This window comes from Lathyrus oleraceus, chromosome 6 (assembly GCF_024323335.1).
Source record: "Lathyrus oleraceus cultivar Zhongwan6 chromosome 6, CAAS_Psat_ZW6_1.0, whole genome shotgun sequence".
Classification (NCBI taxonomy): Eukaryota; Viridiplantae; Streptophyta; class Magnoliopsida; order Fabales; family Fabaceae; genus Lathyrus; species Lathyrus oleraceus.
This window is the reverse complement of record NC_066584.1, coordinates 215,410,197-215,431,006: the sequence shown is the minus strand read 5'-3', so window position 1 is coordinate 215,431,006 and position 20,810 is coordinate 215,410,197.

Here is a 20,810-nt window from a genome sequence, read left to right as displayed (position 1 = left end):
AAGTAACTGCATCCTGACAAGACTTTGTTCTGCAGCTGTCATCTATCAGAGATTCTCGCTCAATCTTCGTCAACAGAAGCTTCAAATACATCGGATTCAGAGTTGGTGGAGAAATGTTCATTATGTTCAATGTATCCCTTTTCCAGTATATATCGCAAATTTCAAATTTGTAAAGATCCATGGAGTCTTGCCATTTGCAGACTACCATTCCATCAAATAAATTTGAGCCTTTATCCAATTCTTTGCACTCTTATTTGTTTCTATCCAACAAATGTTTTGCATGTTTTAATTGAAAATTATCATTGTTTTAAATAAATAAAATTTTCATAAATTGTTTTTAAACAAAGTGAACATTCACAATGACAAAAAGGATACTTGGGACATCTTCAGTGCTCTCCCAAGGATGGTATGATTCTCAAAAGGGTAAGACATTTGTTCATATTCCCAGCATACTTGTATCCTCTTCATTATCTTCCAGGGTTGTCTCCTCCGCGAGCACAGAAGAAATTGTACATCCCACCAATCCCCCAGAGAGTTCGGAGTTTTGGGTGTGATCTCAATCTTCTAGACCCCTAGTGAGTCTAGATTTAGCATTTGTGTTATCAATTATATGGTTGTCATCCCTTGCGTGGATTGACCTAAAATCCCTTATAGATTGATAAATTGAATATGCTAATCTTTCCGAAGGAGTTGGTTTTCCCTCATTTCGATTTAGGAATTTCTCGGCCAGAATGAGCAGGAAATCCCCAGCATAGATGGAGTTATCATCAAGATGGTTCATAGCTTTTCCCCTTTGTGGACTTGTCTACTTTTGCTCTCCAGCAGATTTAATCTTCGATCATCCTCAGCAGGGTTGATCCCACTTTTACTCCCAAGTCTGGACACCGGCAGGGTACCCCCAGTAGTTGTCTGCGGGTAATCCCGGATTCGGTCGTCATCAGTATTTCCATGGTGGAATTGTCTGATCAGAGCCCGTCTGTGGTTTCCTCCCGAGTAGAGTGGTTGATGAAGATGTTTATCTTTCCTTCCCCAGCGGAGTAGTGTTCTTTTCTCCTCGGCAGACATGACTTATTCAGCAGTACAAGAAGATGCGTTGGTTTTAAAACCTTCTGAGTGGTGGTTGTTCCCCACGGAGTTTCATTTCCCCATTTGATAATTTCCCCAGTAGAATTGATTCTACGGGGGATTTTATCCGTGTGTTGATACTTTCCCCAGCTGGAGTGACTGGTTCTCCTTTCCCTCCGGAGATCTTTGTTTCCTGATATCTTTTGCCCCCCATCAGATTGAATGTTCTCAGTGGGCCTGGCTTTCTCTCCTAAGATGTAGTACCGGATGTTTGTCCATTGATTCTTGGACCTGTTTGTGTTAAATATGTCTGTTTGTCAGCATTCATCATACATAAACCACGCATATATGCATAATCTTAACATTCAGATATTCATGTTGCATTCTTTGCCATATATATCTTTGTTTGTTGTTTCCTGCTATTTCGTGATACATATTTCCCCAAGTAGATGTTTGTGTTTGATCTCTCCATAATAGAGTTAGTCTCATAGGCGGAAAGTGTCTATCCTTTCTTCCATATTCCCCACTTAGTTATGTCCTCGTGGATGATTGTTATTTCTATTTCCTCCCAAAACATGTATTGGGATGGAATTACTCCCCTGAGTTATATCCTCGTCGGGTTGAGTCTTGTTTCATTTGTGTCTCTCTAGTTTGTTCCTAGATTGACTCCTCTTGATGTTTCCCCTGCACTTCCCCGTAGTTTAGATGAATGATTGCTCAGTAACCAGTAATTGTCCATCTTTTCCCCGACGAAGTATGTGGCCTTCTACCCAGTAACCGGTAGTTGTAAGTCCTATTTCTGTGGTTTTCTACCCTCATACTGATAGATGTAAACCCTATTTTATCCCCTTGCAGAGTTAACCTTATTTTGTTCATCCTAACCGATGACGGTTACTCTTCCGTGGTTTTCTACCTAGTATCCGCTAGATGTAATCCCCTCCTTATCGGTTATCCTTATCCAACATTCGATATTGATATTCCTTCACTTTTGAGTATATCTCCCAGGAGTCGGCGATACATCTCCCGGATCATTGCCTTCGCTGATGTATCCCCAGCGAGTCATCTTTCATTTTACCCTTGGTTGGTAATGATTGTTTCTCCCTTTGATTGATCACCGTTCTATACCCAGTATTTGGTATTCTGATGTCCTTTCCTTGCGGTCGATTTGTCCTTTATTAACCCAACAACCGGTTATGGATAATCTTCCATGCGAGTATGTTATCTACGTTCTGACGGTAATAGATAATATATCTTATGCGCTCTTCAGTCAAAGTCTTTTGTATTTCCCCAGTCGAGTAAGATTCGTATCCCCTTCTGTGGAGTTGAATGCCCATCCTGTAATCGAGTTTGCTTTTTCTGCCCTCCATTCAGATGATGAGTGTCTTGGAAATATTCCCCAATTCACGCTTGGTTGGTCACCTAGTATATGCCCAGTAACTGGTATCCCTGGTGTTCCTTCCTTTTCTGCTCCCTATTATGACTTTTTGTCCCCTGTGGAGTCAGCTTTCCTGAGTCGAAGTATACCTTTTTAGGTTTTCCTCAGATGTTTTTGGGATGTTTGATATCCATCATCCCCATACCGGTCTTAGATGTTCATTCTCCCCGCACGTGTTGTTCTCTCACCCTCATACCGGTGTTTTGGTCACATGTCTCCTTGAGCTTATTACCTAGTAACCGGTAATACCTCATCCTGTTGTTTCCTCAGATAAGTCATGTTTGGACATTTCCTAGTGAAGTCCCTTAGTGGATGTTCCCCATCTGAGTCCGGATTTTCACGCGAAGTATCCTTTGTGGATAGTCTTCGCTGTATTGGCATATTCACCAATACATGCATCTCTGAGTCAGCTCGAGTCTTTCCATTGATTTATTTTCATGGAATTCCCCTCGTGTCTCAGCAAGTCTTAAGGCGTGACCTTCTCACGCATTTTATTCCCTTTCTTATCCCCATTAGAATCCCTAGAGTCTCTGTCCCATTGAGTGTATTACTCATATGGATGGTCAGTTTCTCCGGATTTCTTTTCTCTTTGTGGACACATACCTCCACAGAGTATTACCTTTTTCATACACACATTTGCATCATGAGGTCTCTTAGGGACCAAAATTTGTCTCTTTGTTATTATTTAAGCCCATTCTACCTCGTTGAGACGAAGATTTTAACCTTCACATCTCCGGCTAGAATGACCTTAAATAGGGGCATTTGTAAGACCCTAATTTTGACCCTAAGATCCCTCATGGCATCATATCATTGCACATTGCATCTTACCTCAAGGATCATAGCATCCTGGCTCTTAACCCTAGGGTGGGAACTTTTGTGAGTTGGTTTGAGATCACCAAGCATGCTTGAATTGTATATTATTTCTTTTCTCATTCTGATTCACTGACCAAAAGCACAAAAATATGTCACTAACATCACTTGTTTGTTGCTTGAGCAGTCACAAGATCCAAAGCTTCTAGGAGATCATATGTGCATTGATATGGCCAAGAGAAGATGAAAGCAAGCATGTCAATGGTTCCCAAATCTCTCATTCATCAAATATGCCTCCCAAGTATCTCAATTCATCATTTTCATCAAAGCAAATCAAAGGGTTTGAGGCTTGTTTCCCAAGGAAACCCTAATCCATTTGTTCATCAACTGTGCCTTGCTCATGAAGCAACCTCAACCCATGATCAAATGAAATCAAGGGAAGTTCTTTCATTCATCATTTAATGCATATTTGAACTTATTTTAGTGTTCTCAATCATCAATTCATCAAGATATGAGGTTTCGACTTGAGAAGTTGATCAATCAATTCATCTAACCATTTTGTAATATACTGAGACCTAATTTTTGATTTGTTGGTCAAATGGAGATGACCCCAAGAGAAAAGGTGTTCTTAAGAACCATGTGAACAAATTTCATGTTCATCAAAAATTTATTTGAAGCTTGGAAGGTCATCATCCATTTCAAAACATTATAGGTCATTTTGACTGAAACTCTAATTTTGGGTCAACTTCCCAAGGACGTAACTCCTTCATTTGTCATGATTTTGAGGTGGGATAAAATGCATTGGAAAGCTTAGTATGTATACTTCAAATGTTATGTTGAGCAAAATATCAAAATCCTAAAATAAATACATGTGATAATGCAAAAACTTTATGGGTCACATTGGACCAAAGGCATTGAAATGTGAAAAAGTCCAACTTCAAGTGCCCATATCTTCTTCATCAAAAATCCAAATGATGCAAAATATAAGTTCAAATTTGTTGTATTGAAAAGATCTACAACTTTTATGTTGGAGATTTTGTCATTTGGAGCTTGAATCATTTGGAACTTTGATTTTGAACTTTTCATCAATTTCCAAGTTTCAAACGGAGTTTTGATCAACATAACAAATGATCCTCATGCAAAAAGCTTTCCAACCATTACTCATAAGGTTGTGTTTCAATTACGGAAGAGCCATTTTCGAAGACATGAACATTATGGTACAATTTTGGAAATTCATAAAATTTGCATGAGATGATTATGCATAATTTGCATGACCAATTTGCATATGCTGATGATCAGCTGCCAAATCCAAGTGGAATTGGGCCCTCCATGCGCCTGTACACGCCCATGCATGGAGACCCTTTCCATTCATGCAATGAAATGTTCATGCACTTCAGCCATGCTTCTCCTATAAATACATTGCTCAGGCCTCTCATTTCAGCAACCTGAAGGCACCCCAAATGCTGTGCAATTGAATCCTCACCCTCACTCCAAAGGAACTCACCAATTTTCTCTTAATTTTTTAGATCTATAATTCAAATACATTGGTTGTTTTCTGGATCTAAAGTTCCTTAGCCTTCGTCCCTTTGATCCAAAGAACAAACTGCAAGCATCCATAGCAAGGAATTGTGCTCTCAAACTCTACAAATCAGAGGTTTAATTCTGATTTTAATTTCTTCGAATCAACTCATATTGTGCTTGTTTCTTGTTGTTGTTGTGTGATCTGAAGTCCCCTGCATAGAGGCAATTGTTTTGAGCGTAGAATTTTCAAAATCTAGTAAGTTCAGTTGAACACCATAGAAAGTCCATCTCTGATTTCTCTCAATGTAGAAACCTAGAGTGGATTTGGTTGGTACAGGGGTGATGTACATCACCCCAGCTTTTGATTGGTACCAAGATCGTGGCATTTGGTTAACATTTTTTCTCTGCAATTTTTAGCCTCGCCGGAAGTTGGCCGAAGAAGACGGTGGCGCTGGTCACCGTCTGGTCTCCTAATTAAATCTGCCATCCATTGCTTTTTCAAGATTTAATCCAGGCCACTTGTTGTTATGACTTATTTAATGACACTATGTGATTCAGTTGACTCGTGTATATGGTGAACGCGCGCTTCCTGGTCATGTGATGATCCACGTCAATTAATGAAAGTGCATCACACGGTCCACACTTTTTCACATTTTTTTTATTTCTGATTGTATTTTCTTTTATTTCTTTTAATTCCATTTCATTTTAAAAATTCATATCTCCTTCATTATTGGTCAAAAAAATATGAGACCAATTTCATTTTTCTTCTTTTAATTTCTAGTTTCTAACAATGATTTTTAATTTATTTATTTTATCATTTGATATTTTTTAGGAATTTTATCTCTTCCGGTTATTTTTAATTCATTTAAAATAGTTTTTGATATTCAAAAAATACAAAAAAAAAATTCCAACCTCTTTGAATGATGATAGATCTATGAAAAATATTCTCATCAATTTATTAATTTATTTGAGATTTATTTGAGATTTATTTGAGATTTTAATTCAATTAGGTTATTTTTATGCATTTTTAATTGATTAAAAATAGTTTCTGACTTCTAAAAATGCTGAATTTTTTTGTCAAACTTTGTTTGACCTTGTTGAACTTGGGATAATTTACTTGGACTTTTCAAAGTTGATTTGAAGTGAATTTGAAGTTTGACCTTTCTTTATTATTTTAATTCAAGTTTTATTTTAATATTGAAAAAAAACCAAAAATATTTTATTTGTTTCTTGACTTCTAATCTTCATCTTGCTTCTGTTTAATATTGTTTGACCTTGATCTTCTCTATCTTTGGTCAATGCTTGTTGATTATTTCTTTCCATTTCCATTAATGTACTTTAATATTCATCTTCATCTTCTTCTTCTTATTCTTTTTTTTCTTTTTTTTGATCAATGAGTTAAAGATTGGTGGTTAGCCTTGATAACATAGGAGGTTTAACCAGCCTTGCTTAACATAGCGCTAAATTGCCTTATGGCACACTAACTCTAACACTAACCATTAACCATTAACATTTAATTCTTCCTCTTTACATTTATGCAATTTACTATTCTTGTACATATTATTCATTTGCTTTTGCCCTTTGCTCATTTGAGCACATGTTTATGTTAATGCAATTTGCCTTTTGCTCACTTGAGCACATAATTGTGTATAAATTATTGTGCTTGTGTTTTGTTTTGATTGTTGTGGACAAAAAAGCAAAAATGGACAAATGGACTTAGATTCTAGGACATTCCCTAAGCAAAAATGGAGTAAAAAGGCCTTAATGTTGAAGATGGATTAGAAGGACCAAATCTCTAAACTCACTTTTGTCCATTCTTGGTTTAATTCATGGAACTTTTTGATGTGTGTGCTTTTGTGCTAGGGAATCCTATTTGAGCCAAATTGAAGAACCATTGCCATGTTCATCCAAAGAGAAAGATACAAGAGCCATTGGGAATCTTTCTAAGAGCTTGCTTGATTAATTTGATTGCTTGAACTTACACTTATTTGCTTGCTTATTCCAAAGGATGGGAGCTACTTGGATCATCAATATGATCTCAAGAGAGGAACTCCATTTGTGGTCTTGTTTCTTATCCTTCATCTCTTGTATGATTAGGACTTTAGCCATTCTTCTTCTTCCCTCCACTCTAACCCAAGCCAAAACTTTTTGTGCAAACATTTAACACTTATTTTTAAACATTAGAAACCTAAGCATTATGCTTTTGATTTTCAAAACTTTCTCTTCATAACACTTATTTTGAATTGAATCTTTAAGTCAACTTTGACCATATTTTGTAAATACTTTTCATTGGTAAATATAACTCCTTCAAATGCTTTTGTGGTTTCAATGGCCACTTTCTTATCAAAAACTTTTCATAAGCTTTAGCTATTAGGTTTGAGTTTTCCTTGAGGTAGATATAATACTCACTTATATCCTTAGTGATGGACAATGAGTCTTCCATGCTTATCATAGGGTTAACCCCTCACTAGCATGTTGAAGTTATCCTCACATGGTGAACTTGTGGTTTTAGGTTGAGTTTTCTCCCTTAGATAACAAAATAATTTAAGGCTTTTGGACCAATCAATTCACCAACTTGTTTTGAGATTTTTACCACGAACTATGAGGTTTTGATCCTAATCTTTTTTTAAGATGTTACGTAAGCAATGGGTTTATCCATCCAAACACAAAATTTTAAATAACTTGTATATTCCCTTCTCATCTCTTCAATCATGTTTGCACAAATAAATTTTCACAAAATACCAACCTTACAACATGTGTGAAAAGGGCTCCCTAGGAGTACCTAGGATGTTTTGTGTGCTTAAAACCTTCCCATTTCATAACCAACACCCTTACCCCGATCTCTGACATTTTTACTAGTTTTTGATTCGATAAAACTCTTAGGTGTTTGTTCACTTTCTAAACATTCCTTTGGATAAATAGAAATGCGGTGGCGACTCGACTTGTATGGTTTACCTTGGATTTAGTCAATATGTCTAATGGTAACGAATACCCCGCTACAGATAGCAATAATATTTGGAAAAAAAATTTACACCAAAGAGGAAGTACAATCTAGGTAACCAAATACAATACAAGAAGAAAGGAGAATAAACATCCTATGGATCCCTAAGCTGCTTCCATATCAACCTTCTCCTTGGCGATTCGATCATACTTCCTCTTCCAAAACTTGGATGACTGAGGAAGAAGAGAGGTAACCACATCATCAAGCTCATCAATACCTGATGCTCCAGAAATTCTATCACAACATCTTTATCTCTGAGTTGCTGAAGTAGTTCTTCTCGCTCACGAACCCAAGCACGCGAAGGGTCTTCATCTCTCAACTCCTCTATTCCTTGGTTAGGGAGGGTTGAAGGCCCAACCATAACCATAGGGGTAGGTCTCGGATAGTCATATGGCATGCGGTACTCAGAAGCTCTCTTACTCACCCAAGAGGTGTAGGGTTCTAAAGCAATACAATTCTTCAGACCAAGTTCTTTCCTTCCCTTCCTATGGATCTTGTGCCAAGCGCGGACCATCCTGCCCTTTAAGTTCTTAGGATCTTTACCCTCTTGAAAGAATACACATTCCCAAAGAATGTTATTAGGTTTATCCTATAAGGGGAACCCAAGCTGACGGCGAGTCAATATAGGGTTATAGTTAATTTCACCACATGTACCAAGAAGAGGCACATTGGAGAATTCACCACAAGAATCAATAATCTGGACACCATCATGCACACGATTATACCAAGAGATATCATCATTAGTGAGAGACATAAGTCTCGTGGACCACCGTAGACATCCCTTGTTCTCCTTGAAGGCGAGCGTTTGAGACAAGTGCAAAATAAACCACTTGTAAAACAGAGGTAAATAGCACACAATGGTACTGTAACACCCCAAAATTTGCCCTCCTCATTCATGCATTCATTGTTAGGTCATTTAACATTTCACATTTCATTTCATCATTATCAATCAGAAGTAGATACATTGCATTTCATCATGTCAATCGGGATTAGCTCCAAGAAGCTTGAACATCATCCAGGACACTTTGTGGGTTCTATTTAGATGATCAGTCAACACAAGGGAAGGACTTGAGTTACTTCCAACAGGGGTCTATTCGTCAGTCAAAACATTAATCTTGAAGGAGCAAAAGTTTGTTCATGAGCTATCATGCTCGCTAGGCGAGCAGAATGGGTCGCCTAGCGAGTCCCAAGAAAAGCCACCAGAGTCACCTACGCTCAGAGGAATTTCTTGAACTGTCATGCTCGCTAGGCGAAGCCCGCGTGTTTAAAAAAAAAAAACGAAATAAAAAATATAACAGCAAATTTTTGGACTTGGGCCTCTCTCATTTGAGCCCACAAGTCCATAAAAATTTTTGGACTTGGGCCTCTCTCAGAGTTTCAGTGAAACAAAAGGCCATTCTATTCCTATTACCCTGGCTGGGAAAAAGATAGTGAGAGAAGAGCTAACCGAGTTCAGAGCAACCTCCAGAGACTGAAAGGAACTCATCTGCAAAGAACCAATTCCATCTCATATAAACCCTCAGATTGCTTTGCAAACCCAACCGGGCAATTCAATTTCATTCGATCTCTCCAGTCAGATTTGCCTTATTCCCATTACTTTATGCTTTTAATTTGAATGCTCTGAATGTATGAGGTATTATGGGTGAATTTGATACCCTTTTGATGCATGTGTTTGACAAGAGGTTTAGGCCTCCTACCCTTGGTTGCTTTTTGTGAGCTTTTTGTGAATTTTAATGGCATGATTCATGTGGTTACATTTTGATTTGGGGGCAACTCTTGATTACCCTATCTTGTTTCTCTAACCTGTTTGTTGAGTTTTGTTTTGTGAGGGCTCACATGACTCTTGCAGAGATGGCTTGCCTGGTGTTCCACTTTATTTGTGGGATACCACCTAGAGGTTTATTCCGATTACCTGTGCTGACTCGCTTTCTTTGATGGTGCTAGCTTGAGAGATCTCTGGGTTTCTTATCTCTTTATTTGTTGTTGCTTCGGATCTTTATCCGTGTGGTAGATCTCTTAACCCCCTTTATCTTTCCCGCATTTTACTATTTTTTGTCTAAAGACCTCCATGAAGAGGCAATTGACGGATAAAAGGGATCAATAGTCAATCCCCCGTTATTCAGTGCGTCGTTCTTTAAGATCACACTACGTGTCGATGCTTCAGAACAAAAACCCCAGATCTTTTGTCCAGTCAGTCAGTGGAGAGGATCCACCTTTCTGAACCCCCACTTTTTGTCATGAGCTCACCTTGTCTAGGGTTAAAAGCTATGAGGTCTTATCCTCATTACCCTTTTTGCATGAGCATCCCTAAAACACAAACAAACTCATTGATTTTTCTTCTCCTAAGAACACGTTTAGTCCTTCTACTACAGGCGAGTAAGTCTCCAAAGGTCGAGCATCCGGTAGGTTGCATAGTAACGTCGTTCATCCCAAAACTTAACCCGTAGTTAGCCGAACTACGGCTTGCTCTAATTCTCATTCCAGATGAGATACGTAGGCATAAGACGCAACGTCTTAGCGAGCACACACTCCCCCATAACCCATAGGTAGCCAAGCTACGAAGACTCTGATTCTCATATTCAGATGGGATACGTATGCAGTGGATGCGACATCCGTGCGAGTCATTTCCTTTTGACCCCTTTTTTTTAGTAAATACATTAGATAATCCACACCCTTAAGACAAGAACAACAAGAGAGGATCCCGTAGAGTACTACGGATGCGTAGGGGTGCTAATACCTTCCCTTCGCATAATCGACTCCCAAACCCAAGATTTGGTTGCGAGACCTTGTCTTTTCATTCCTTTTTCCAGGCTTACTTCGAGCGTTTCCTTTCCCTCCTTTGGGATAAATAACGCACGGTGGCGACTCTTCTGTCTTTTCTTTTTCGCCGGTTGTTTTTTTTCGCAGGTAGGTTGCGACAGGTACCACCACCCTTTGCATTCCTCATATGCAAAGAGAAATAAGTGTCACCCAATAGAGTCGGAATGGGATTCAGAGTAGAGAAAATCCTAATAGCGTTCACATCCACAAAATTGTCGATGTTGAGGAATAACACTAGCCCATAGATGAGAAGTACAAACATGGCCTCAAAGGCGTCCTCACTCATGGCCTTCCCAAACAAGATAGCTTGGGCAATGAGAAAATCAGATGGGAGACCTTGAATTCCATCTTTGGTAGTCATATGAGCACCAATGTTAGATACATCTATGTGAAGCAAATCAGTAATCTCTTGGGAAGAATGAACCCTCTCCAAGCCACTGAACGACAACTGATCTAGAATAGGTATACCCACAAGATATGCATACTCTTCAAGTGTAGGCAAAAGAAAATAAAACAGAAAAATAGAAAATACGAAAAACAAGGAGCGCTGAATCTACTTCATTAAATGACGTGGACATATCAAGCGGTCCAGAAGCGCGTTCCAACCATGGTCACAAGTCAAATGCATTACACAATGAATTAAAAAAAGTAAACATAATGCATGGCTGAGATTATAAGTTCACATAAGATCCAATGGACACAAGGCATCCACCCGGGGATGGTGGTGGAAACCACCATCTTCTCCGGTGGACCAACCAACTCCGAGCCAGGTACCAAAATGAAGCTGGGGTGATGTACATCACCCCTGTAACCTTGGATTTCCCTCAAGATCTCTATTGAATGAGAAGTCTGAGCTTGAAAACCAATGTATGCAAACTGAAATGCTTCAAAACATAAAATCTAGACCACCAGTGGCCTGCCTCTTGCTCGAGGACTTGAGAAAACGGTTTGAACCCAAGTAATTCACATCATGGAGAAAGATATAGATCAAAACATTTTGATGGAAAACCTTTGAAGAGCAGCTTTGATCAGCACGATTCCTTCCAACTTTTGCTTCCAATTTGATCTTGAGATGTGATATGAATGCAAGGCTAAGGAATAAGTTCTGAAGATCAACTGATTTTGTTGAAATTCAAGATTAAATTAAGAAAATAAAAGTCATAATTCCTTTAATTATGGGTGGGTTTTGATTTCAGCAGAGGCTTAGGTTGCCTTACGGTTGAGATTTGAATGAGGGAGGCATTGTATTTATAGCTGGAGCTGATGCCAAGTGAGGGAAAACTCGTGTGCATGAAGCTTTGGATCCTCCATGCATGGGCCTGTACAAGCGCATGTGAGGCCCAAACTTGAGTGGAAATGCAAGCTGGTATCATACCATGTTGAAATGGACGTGCATTCTGAGCTACATTGGCTTGTGCATGAAATTACAGAGTGAAGTGCATATTTGATCATAAATGTTCCCCTCTTCGAAAGTCACACATAGAAAATCCAAACATAGGAATGTGAGTAATGGTTGGAAAGGTCTTGACATAAGGAACAAAATCTATGTTGGGAAAAATCCATTTGGAGTTTGGAAATTTGTGAAAACTGGCCTTGAAGTTTGAGGTACAAAACATGTCTTTGAAAAAATTACCAAAAGTGACCAACTTCAAGCCCTTCTGTTTCTATGATGCAAGCTTCAAATGGAAACACCTCCAACATCGAAGTTGTAGATATTTTCAATAGGATCAATTTGGACTTAAATTTTTCATCATTTGGATTTTGGATGAGAAAGTTATGGGCACTTGAAGTTGGACATTTTCAAGATTCAATGGTTTTGGTCCAAAATGACCTATAATATTTTGTATTATAACATGTGTTTATTTTAGGATTATGAAATTTTGTCCAACATAACATTTGAAGTAGACATCTTAATATTTCCAGTGCATTTGGTCTCACCTCAAAATCATAAAAATTAAAGAAGTTAGGTTCTTGGGAAGTGGACCCAAAATTAGGGTTTCAGTCAAAATGACCTATAATGTTTTGAAATGAATGATGACCTTCCAAGATTCAAATGGATTTTTTTATGTACATGAAAGTTGTTCATATGGTTCTTAAAAACATTGTTTCTCTTGGGGTCATATTCATTTGACAAACACATCAAAAGTTAGGTCTCAGGGGAACTCAGTTTGGTCAGATGACTTGACTGGTCAACTTCTCAAGGCCAAACATCAAATCTTGATGGATGAATGATTGAGGATACTCACATAAGCTCATATATGCATAAAATAGTGAATCAAATAACTTACCTTTATTGAATTTGATCATAGGTTAAGGTTGCTTCATGAGCATGGCACAATCGATGCATAGTTGAATTAGGGTTTCCTTAGGAAACAATCCTCAAGCCCTTTGGGCTATCTTGATCAAACTGACAAATTGAGATACTTGGAAGGCATACATGATTATTAGGAACCTTGTGAACCATTGTAATGCTTTTTTCCCTCTTTATCTAGCCATTTCTTTGAGCATAGGGGCCTCTGTAAGACCCCAATTTTGGCCCTAAGATCCCTCATGGCACCATAACATTGCATTTGCAAAGCCTCAAGGATCATAAGCATCTTGGTTCACTTTACCTTTGGGTGGGACGTCTTGTGAGTGGTTTGAGATCACCACGCATGCTTGAATTTTATATTATTTCTTTTCTCATTTTGTTTACTAACCAAAAGCACAAAAATATGTCACTAACATCTTTTGTTTGTAGCTTGAGCAATCACAAGATCTAAAAGCTTCTAGGTGATCCTTTGTGCAATGATATGGCCAAGAGAAGATGAAGGCAAGCATGGCAATGGTTCCCAAAGCTCTCATCCATCAAATATGCCTCCTTAGCATCTCAATTCATCATTTTGATTAAAGCAAGTCAAAGGGTTTGAGGTTTGTTCCTCAAGGAAACCCTAATTCATCTGATCACCCATAATGCCTTGCTAATGAAGCAACCTCAGCCCATGGTCAAATACAATCAAGGAAAGTTCTTTAATTCGTCATTTAATGCATATTTGAACTTATTTGAGTGTCCTCAATCATCAATTCATCAAGATATGAGTTGTGGACTCGAGAAGTTGATCAGTCAATTCATCTGACTATTTTGAAATGCACTGAGACCTAACTTTCTATGTGTTGGTCAAATGGAGATGACCTAAAGAGAAAAAATATTCTTAAGGACAATATGAACAACTTTCATGTTCATCAAAATTTGATTTGAAGCTTGGAAGGTCATCTCCCATTCCAAGACATTATAGGTCATTTTGATTGAAACCCTAATTTTGGGTCAACTTCCCAAGAACATAACTCATTTTTATGATTTTGAGGTGGGATAAAATGCATTGGAAAGCTTAAGATGTCTAATTCAAATGTTATGTTGAACAAAATTTCAAAATCTCAAAGGAAATTCATGTGATAATGCAAAACATTATAGGTCACTTTGGACCAAATGCATTGAAAGGCAAAAAAGTCCAACTTCAAATGCCCATAACTTCTTCATCAAAAATCTAAATGATGCCAATTTTAAGTCCATCATGAGTGTCTTGAAAAGATCTACAACTTTGATGTTGGAGGTGTTTCCATTTAAAGCTTTCATCATCAAAACAGAAGGCTTGAAGTTGGTTCATTTTGACAAAATTCTCAAAGGCATGTTTTGCACTATGAACTTCATGCCCTGTTTTCATAAATTTCCACACTTCAAATGAGTTTTTTCTCAACATAACATTTGTTCCTTATGTCAAGACCTTTCCAACCATTACCCATATGCTTATGTTTGGACTTTCTAATTGGCATTTCCGAAGAGTTGAAGTTTTAGGCACAATTATGGAATTCATGTTGAAACTTCATGCACAAGCCATTGCCTTGCAAATTACACGTCCATTTCAAGTTGTTTGGTCATCAGCATGCAAATACAATTGAGTTTGGGCCTTCCACATGATCACACAAGCCCATGCAAGGAAAATCCACTTGCCATGCACACGAGAAAACTCACTTGTTCAGCCAATTCCAACTATAAATACATGTGCTATGCCTCATTATGAACTAACCTAAAGGCGCCTAAAGCTCTGCAGAAATCAATTCCCACCCATACCAAAGGAACTAAGTTCACATTTCTTCAAAATTTCATATCTGAAATTCAATTTAATTTGGTTGAATCTTCATATCTAAAGTTCCTAAACCTTCATCATCTAGTCCATTTAAGTACTGTTTGGCAAAAGGAAGCAAAGAAAGTGACTCAAAGCTTCACAATTCAAAGGTGTTCATCAACTTGTTTTTTCTTCGAAACTCCTTAATTTTTGATCTGTTGGCCTTGATATTGTGTTGTCTGAAGTCCTCTCTATAGAGGTATCATTGCTGTATGCTCAATTTTCAAAATCAAGCAAGTTCATGATGAACACCATCAAGCTTCCATCTCTGATTTCTCTCTTAATAGGAATCCAGAGTGGAAGTGAGTGGTATAGGAGTGATGTACATCACTTCCTCTTTCGATTGATGCCTAGATCGTCCATTTTGGTGAGCATTTGAACCTCTGTGTTTTTTTGCCCTCGCCGGAGCTCACCGGAGAAGACGGTGGCGCTGGCCACCGTCTCTTTGTCAGATCAAATCTGGACCATTGGATGCGCTTCCCACGATCTAATCCTGGCCCTTGTTATGTTTGACTTCATTTAATGCACGGTACCACGTGCTTGACTCATGTACATGGTGAGCGCGCGCATGTGGAGCGTCTGATCAGCCACGTCAATAAATGAGGCTTGATCAGACGCCTCTCCTTTTTCTGATTTTTTTAATTTCCATTTTATTTTCTTTTATATCATTAAACTTCAAAAAATCATAACTCTTTCATTTTATTTCCAAAAAATATGGGACCAATTGCATTATTTTTTCTTTTTAATTCTAGTTTCTAAAAATGATTTTTAATATTTTTTAATTTATCATTTGATATTTTTTGTGAATTTTCTCTTTTCTGGTTATTTTTAATTCATTTTAAATAGTTTGTGATATTCAAAAAATAGAAAAATATTTTCTTAACCTATTTGAATGATGATGGATCTCTGAAAAATATTCTCATCAATTTTTTAATTGATTTGAGATTTATTTGAGATTTTAGTTCAATTAGGTTATTTTTATTCATTTTTAATTGATTAAAAATAGTTTCTGACTTTTAAAAAATGCTGAAATTTTTTGTCAAGCTTGGTTTGACCTTGTTGAACTTGGGATAAATCACTTGGACTTTAAAAAGTTGATTTAAAGTGATTTTGAAGTTTGACCTTTCTTTAATATTTTAATTCAAGTTTATTTTAAATATTAAAAATGCCAAAAATATTTTGTTCATTTCTTGACTTCCAATCTTCGTCTCATTTCTGTTTTTGATTATTTGACCATGATCCTCAAAGTCATTGGTCAACACTTGTTGATTGGTACATTCTATTTCATTTAATGCTTTTTATTCTTTTCATTTTCATTTGCATTATTCATCTTCTTCTTCTTCTTCTTCTTCTTTTCTCTTTGATCAATGAGTTAAAGGTTGATAAGTTAGCATTGATTAGGGAGGCTTAATCTTCCCTGATTCAAATCTAATTCATCTTGATCAATTGATCAAATGAATGGCTTTGCATTAAGGATAGGTTGCTTCCTAAATCATGCAAAGGACTTAAACCAATACAAGATCATTTCCCTTCTTTTTTTTTTGGCATGGCAAGTTGTTGGAACTTGGTTCACTAATCAAGACTTCTAACTTGTGTTGTTGCCTACATTATTATTGACCGGCCTCAGATAGTTGTGACTTCTACATAAGTCCAATTACGATTGCTTAACATAGCGCTAAATTTGCCTTATGGCACACTAACTACTAACATTAACCATTGACTATTAACATTAAATTCTTGCTCTTTACTTTTATGCAATTTACTATTCTTGTACATATTATTCATTTGCTTTTTCCTTTGCTCACTTGAGCACATGTTTATGTTAATGCAATTTGCCTTTTGCTCACTTGAACACATAATTGTGTATATACTATTGTGCTTGTGTATTATTTTGATTGTTGTGGACCAAATACAAAGAATTAGACAAAAATGGACTTAGACTTTAGGACTTTCCCAATGCTAATTTGGAGTCAAAGAGCAACTAGGCCTCATGCCTTTAGAATGCTTAAAATGTCAAATAGCAACTAGGCCTCATGCCTTTAGAATGCTTAAAGCTTGAAGATGACCTTGAAAGGACCAACTACTAAACTCTTCTTGTCCATTCCTTGGTTGTTTTGCTAGAATATTTTGATGTGTGTGTTCTTGTGTTAGGGATTCCACCTTGATTCAAGTTGAGGAACCATTGCCATCAGATTCTAAGAGAAAGAGATCCAAGATACATTGAGGAGCTTTTCAGAGTTCATTTGATTGTTGATTGCTTGAGTTTATGGTTATGTGATTGCTTATTCCAAAGGATGGGAGCTACTTGGATCATCAATATGATCTCAAGAGAGGAACTCCATTTGTGGTTTTACTTCTTTTTCCTTACCTCTTGTATGTTTAGGACTTTAGCCATTCTTCTTCTTCTCTCCACTCTAACCCAAGCTAAAACTTTTGTGCAAACATTTAACACTTGTTTTCAACATTAGAAACCTAAGCCTTATGCTTTTGATTTTCAAATTTTTCTTTTCATAACACTTATTTTGAATTGAACTTCTAAGTCAACTTTGACCATTTTGTACATACTTTTCATTGGTAAATATAACCCATTCAAATGTCCTTTTGGTGGTTTCAATGGCCACTTTCTTGATCAAATTTTTTCACAACCTTTAGCTATTAGGTTTGAGTTATCCTTGAGGTAGATGTAATGCTCACCTATATCCTTAGTGATGGACAATGAGTCTTCCATGCCTATTATAGGGTTAACCCCTCACTAGCATGTTGAAGCTATCCTCACATGGTGGATTTGTGGTTTTAGGTTGAGTTTTCTCCCTTGGATAACAAAAGACCTTAAGGCTTTTGGACCAATCAATTCACCAACTCACTTTTGAGACTTTTACCCCGAACTACGAGGTTTTGATCCTAATCTTTTTTTAAGATGGTACGTAGGCAATGGGTTTATCCATCCAAACACAAAATGTAAATAACTTGTATATTCTCTTCTCATCTCTTCAATCATGTTTGCACAGATAAATTTTCACAAAATACCAACCTTACAACAAATGTGAAAAGGGCTCCGTAGGAGTACCTAGGATGTTTTGGGTGCTTAAAACCTTCCCATTGCATAACCAACCCCCTTACCCAGATCTCTGACATTTTTACTAGTTTTTGATTTGAAAAAACTTTTAGGTTTTTGTTCACTTTCTAACCATTCCTTTGGATAAATAGAAGTGCGGTGGCGACTCAACTTGTATGGTTTACCTTGGATTTAGTCAATATCTCTAATGGTAACGAATACCCCGCTACAGCCTCCTAGGAGCAAGGGATCTCATGATTGCTTGAGCTTCAAAACAAAAGAGGTTAGTGGCATATTTTTATGCTTTTGGTTAGTAAACAAAATAAGAAAAGAATTAATATACAATTCAAGAATGCTTAGTGGTCTCAAACCAACTCACACAAGTCCCAACCCTAGGGTTAAGGAGCCAAGATGCTATGATCCTTGAGGCAATGCATTGAGCAATGATATGATGCCATGAGGGATCTTAGGGTCAAAATTAGGGTCTTACACTGGGTAGAATACCAAAGAGAGAGTATCCATCACTAATTAATATGAACATATAAAGGATAAACTCAAAGTAAGAATATTCGTCATCGGTTTAGATGAACATATCAAGGATAGACTCACTTGGGAAAAGATAGGAATTATGACTATCGATTACTGGGTAGAATAACAAAGTGAGAGTATCCGTCATTAATTAAAGTGAACATATCAAGGATAGACTCAGAGGGGAAAATAGGATTTATTTCTACCAGTTACTGGGTAGAAGACCGCAAAGAAGAGAAAATTCGGCACCGTTTAATGTGAACATATCAAGGATATACTCTTTGGGGAATAAAATAGGGATTACGACTACCTTTTTACTGGGTAGAAAACCAAACAGGAAGAATATCTGCGGCACCGGTTAGGATGAACATATCAAGGATAGACTTGTCGGGGAAACATGAAAATGAATCCGTTGGGGAAAACAAAGGAGTAAATTACCTTTTACCAGTTACTAGGTAAAGGTAAAGTACTCAGCATCAAGAAGAAGATTACCAGTTACTAGGTAATAGACTCTTGGGGACTAAAAGATCTATCTAGGTAAGAATTAGAAATAAACGGTCAAACCAAGACTCAACCAATGAGCATATAACTCAAGGGGAGTGGTTCCATCCAGATGATAAGTTGCGGAGGAAACTGAAATAATAATCATCCACGAGGAAATAACTCAGTGGGGAGTGAGAAAGGATAAAATATTTATGCTTAAGGGGATGACTTCTATAATTGAAGGAGGACAAACACACCAAATCTGCATGGGGAAATAATATCACCAAAGCAAGGGATCAGAAGAAAAATCAATGCGATAAAATGCACAATGAAATATCTAATGTTGCGTTTATGCATGTATATGATTATGATTATGCTGACAAACTAGCACAAAGGATACAAATAAAGAAGATTTGAATCATCAATACCAAACACTCGGCTAATCTCAACAAGATGGAAACAACCACTAGAGAATCTTCTAGGGATGAAAATAAATCATCTAGCTCAGAATAAGTTCAACTCTGGCTAGGGAAAGACATGGAGAACATGAATTCCACGAATCTGTTGAGGATCCTAATAAGTCAAAGTTGCGGGGAATCTTAAGTCAACACCATAAATGGGAGACAACCTTGCAGGGGGACATTACCAATACTGCTCAGAATCAAGCACTGTCAGGAATGAGGTAACTTTTATCATAAGACGAAACTCTTATGGGGATTCAAGAGGTAAAACTCTGAATGAGGAACTAGGCAAACTGTTGGGGATACCATGACCTGTTGGAACATGAAATTCTGGTATCAGATATGAGACGAAGGTACTGTCACGACACTAATAGTTGAATAATACAAACATGATAAAGATAAAGAACAGTAATGCAAGAGACACAAGCAATTGTTAACCCAATTCGGTGCAACTCACCTACGTCTGGGGGCTACCAAGCCAGGAAGGAAATCCACTAAATAGAATTAGTTCAAAGACTCTTAGTAGACACACACTCATGCTTAAAAGCTTAGAGTGACAAATTACACCTCAAAAATCAGACCAATTAAATCATCTATGGATGAATTGAATGGCTTACAAGTCACACGACCACACAAGACTTAAACCGTTATTCTCTCTCAATATTTCGCTCTGTATTTCTTGTGTATCAAATCAGGTTTTCCATGTCCTTTTTATAGAAGCATTGAGCTAGAAGACAATAAGTCTCGGGATGGCATAGGCTTTTCTTCTGGGGTTTTCAACACCAAAGGGTTGTTCAAGAGTGGAGGTTTCATCCACACCGGTCAGGATGAAGAAGCGGCTGCTGTCTTTGAAGAAGATATAGAGGATTCTGGAAATTTCATCATCCCTGGAGGGGTCTGCAACAATTGGGTCGCTGTGGATATTCCTACAGTTATCCATAAGTCAACGTAATGATCACTTTGTTTAAAAAAGCCTCTTCCCATGCCAAAAGGAGGAATGATGACATTGTTGGAACATAAATACAATGATAATTTCATTCAATAAATTCATGTTAAATGTTTGTTTTTCCAATCATTTTCCCTTTTCGCTTTTTGCATGAAATTGGTGATCACATAAAACCTAAAAAAAAGAAGAATAAAATCAATCTTTTCATCTGCATAATGATTTGCCTTGTTTAATTTCTAAAAGCTTTTCATATCCGAAATCATTATGCAGGTTGATCAAACCCATTGAACATAATTATCCAACACCATCTCCCAATTTTGAGTTCCCTGTATTTGAGGCAGAAGAAGATGATGTTGAAGAGATTCCTGACGAGATTACCCGTCTACTTGAGCATGAAGAGAAGATCATTCAGCCGCATCTCGAGAATCTGGAAACAATGAACTTGGGGTCTGAGGATTTTGTTCGTGAAGTGAAGATTGGGGCACTCCTTGAAGAAACTGTTAAGAAGAGGTTGATTGAATT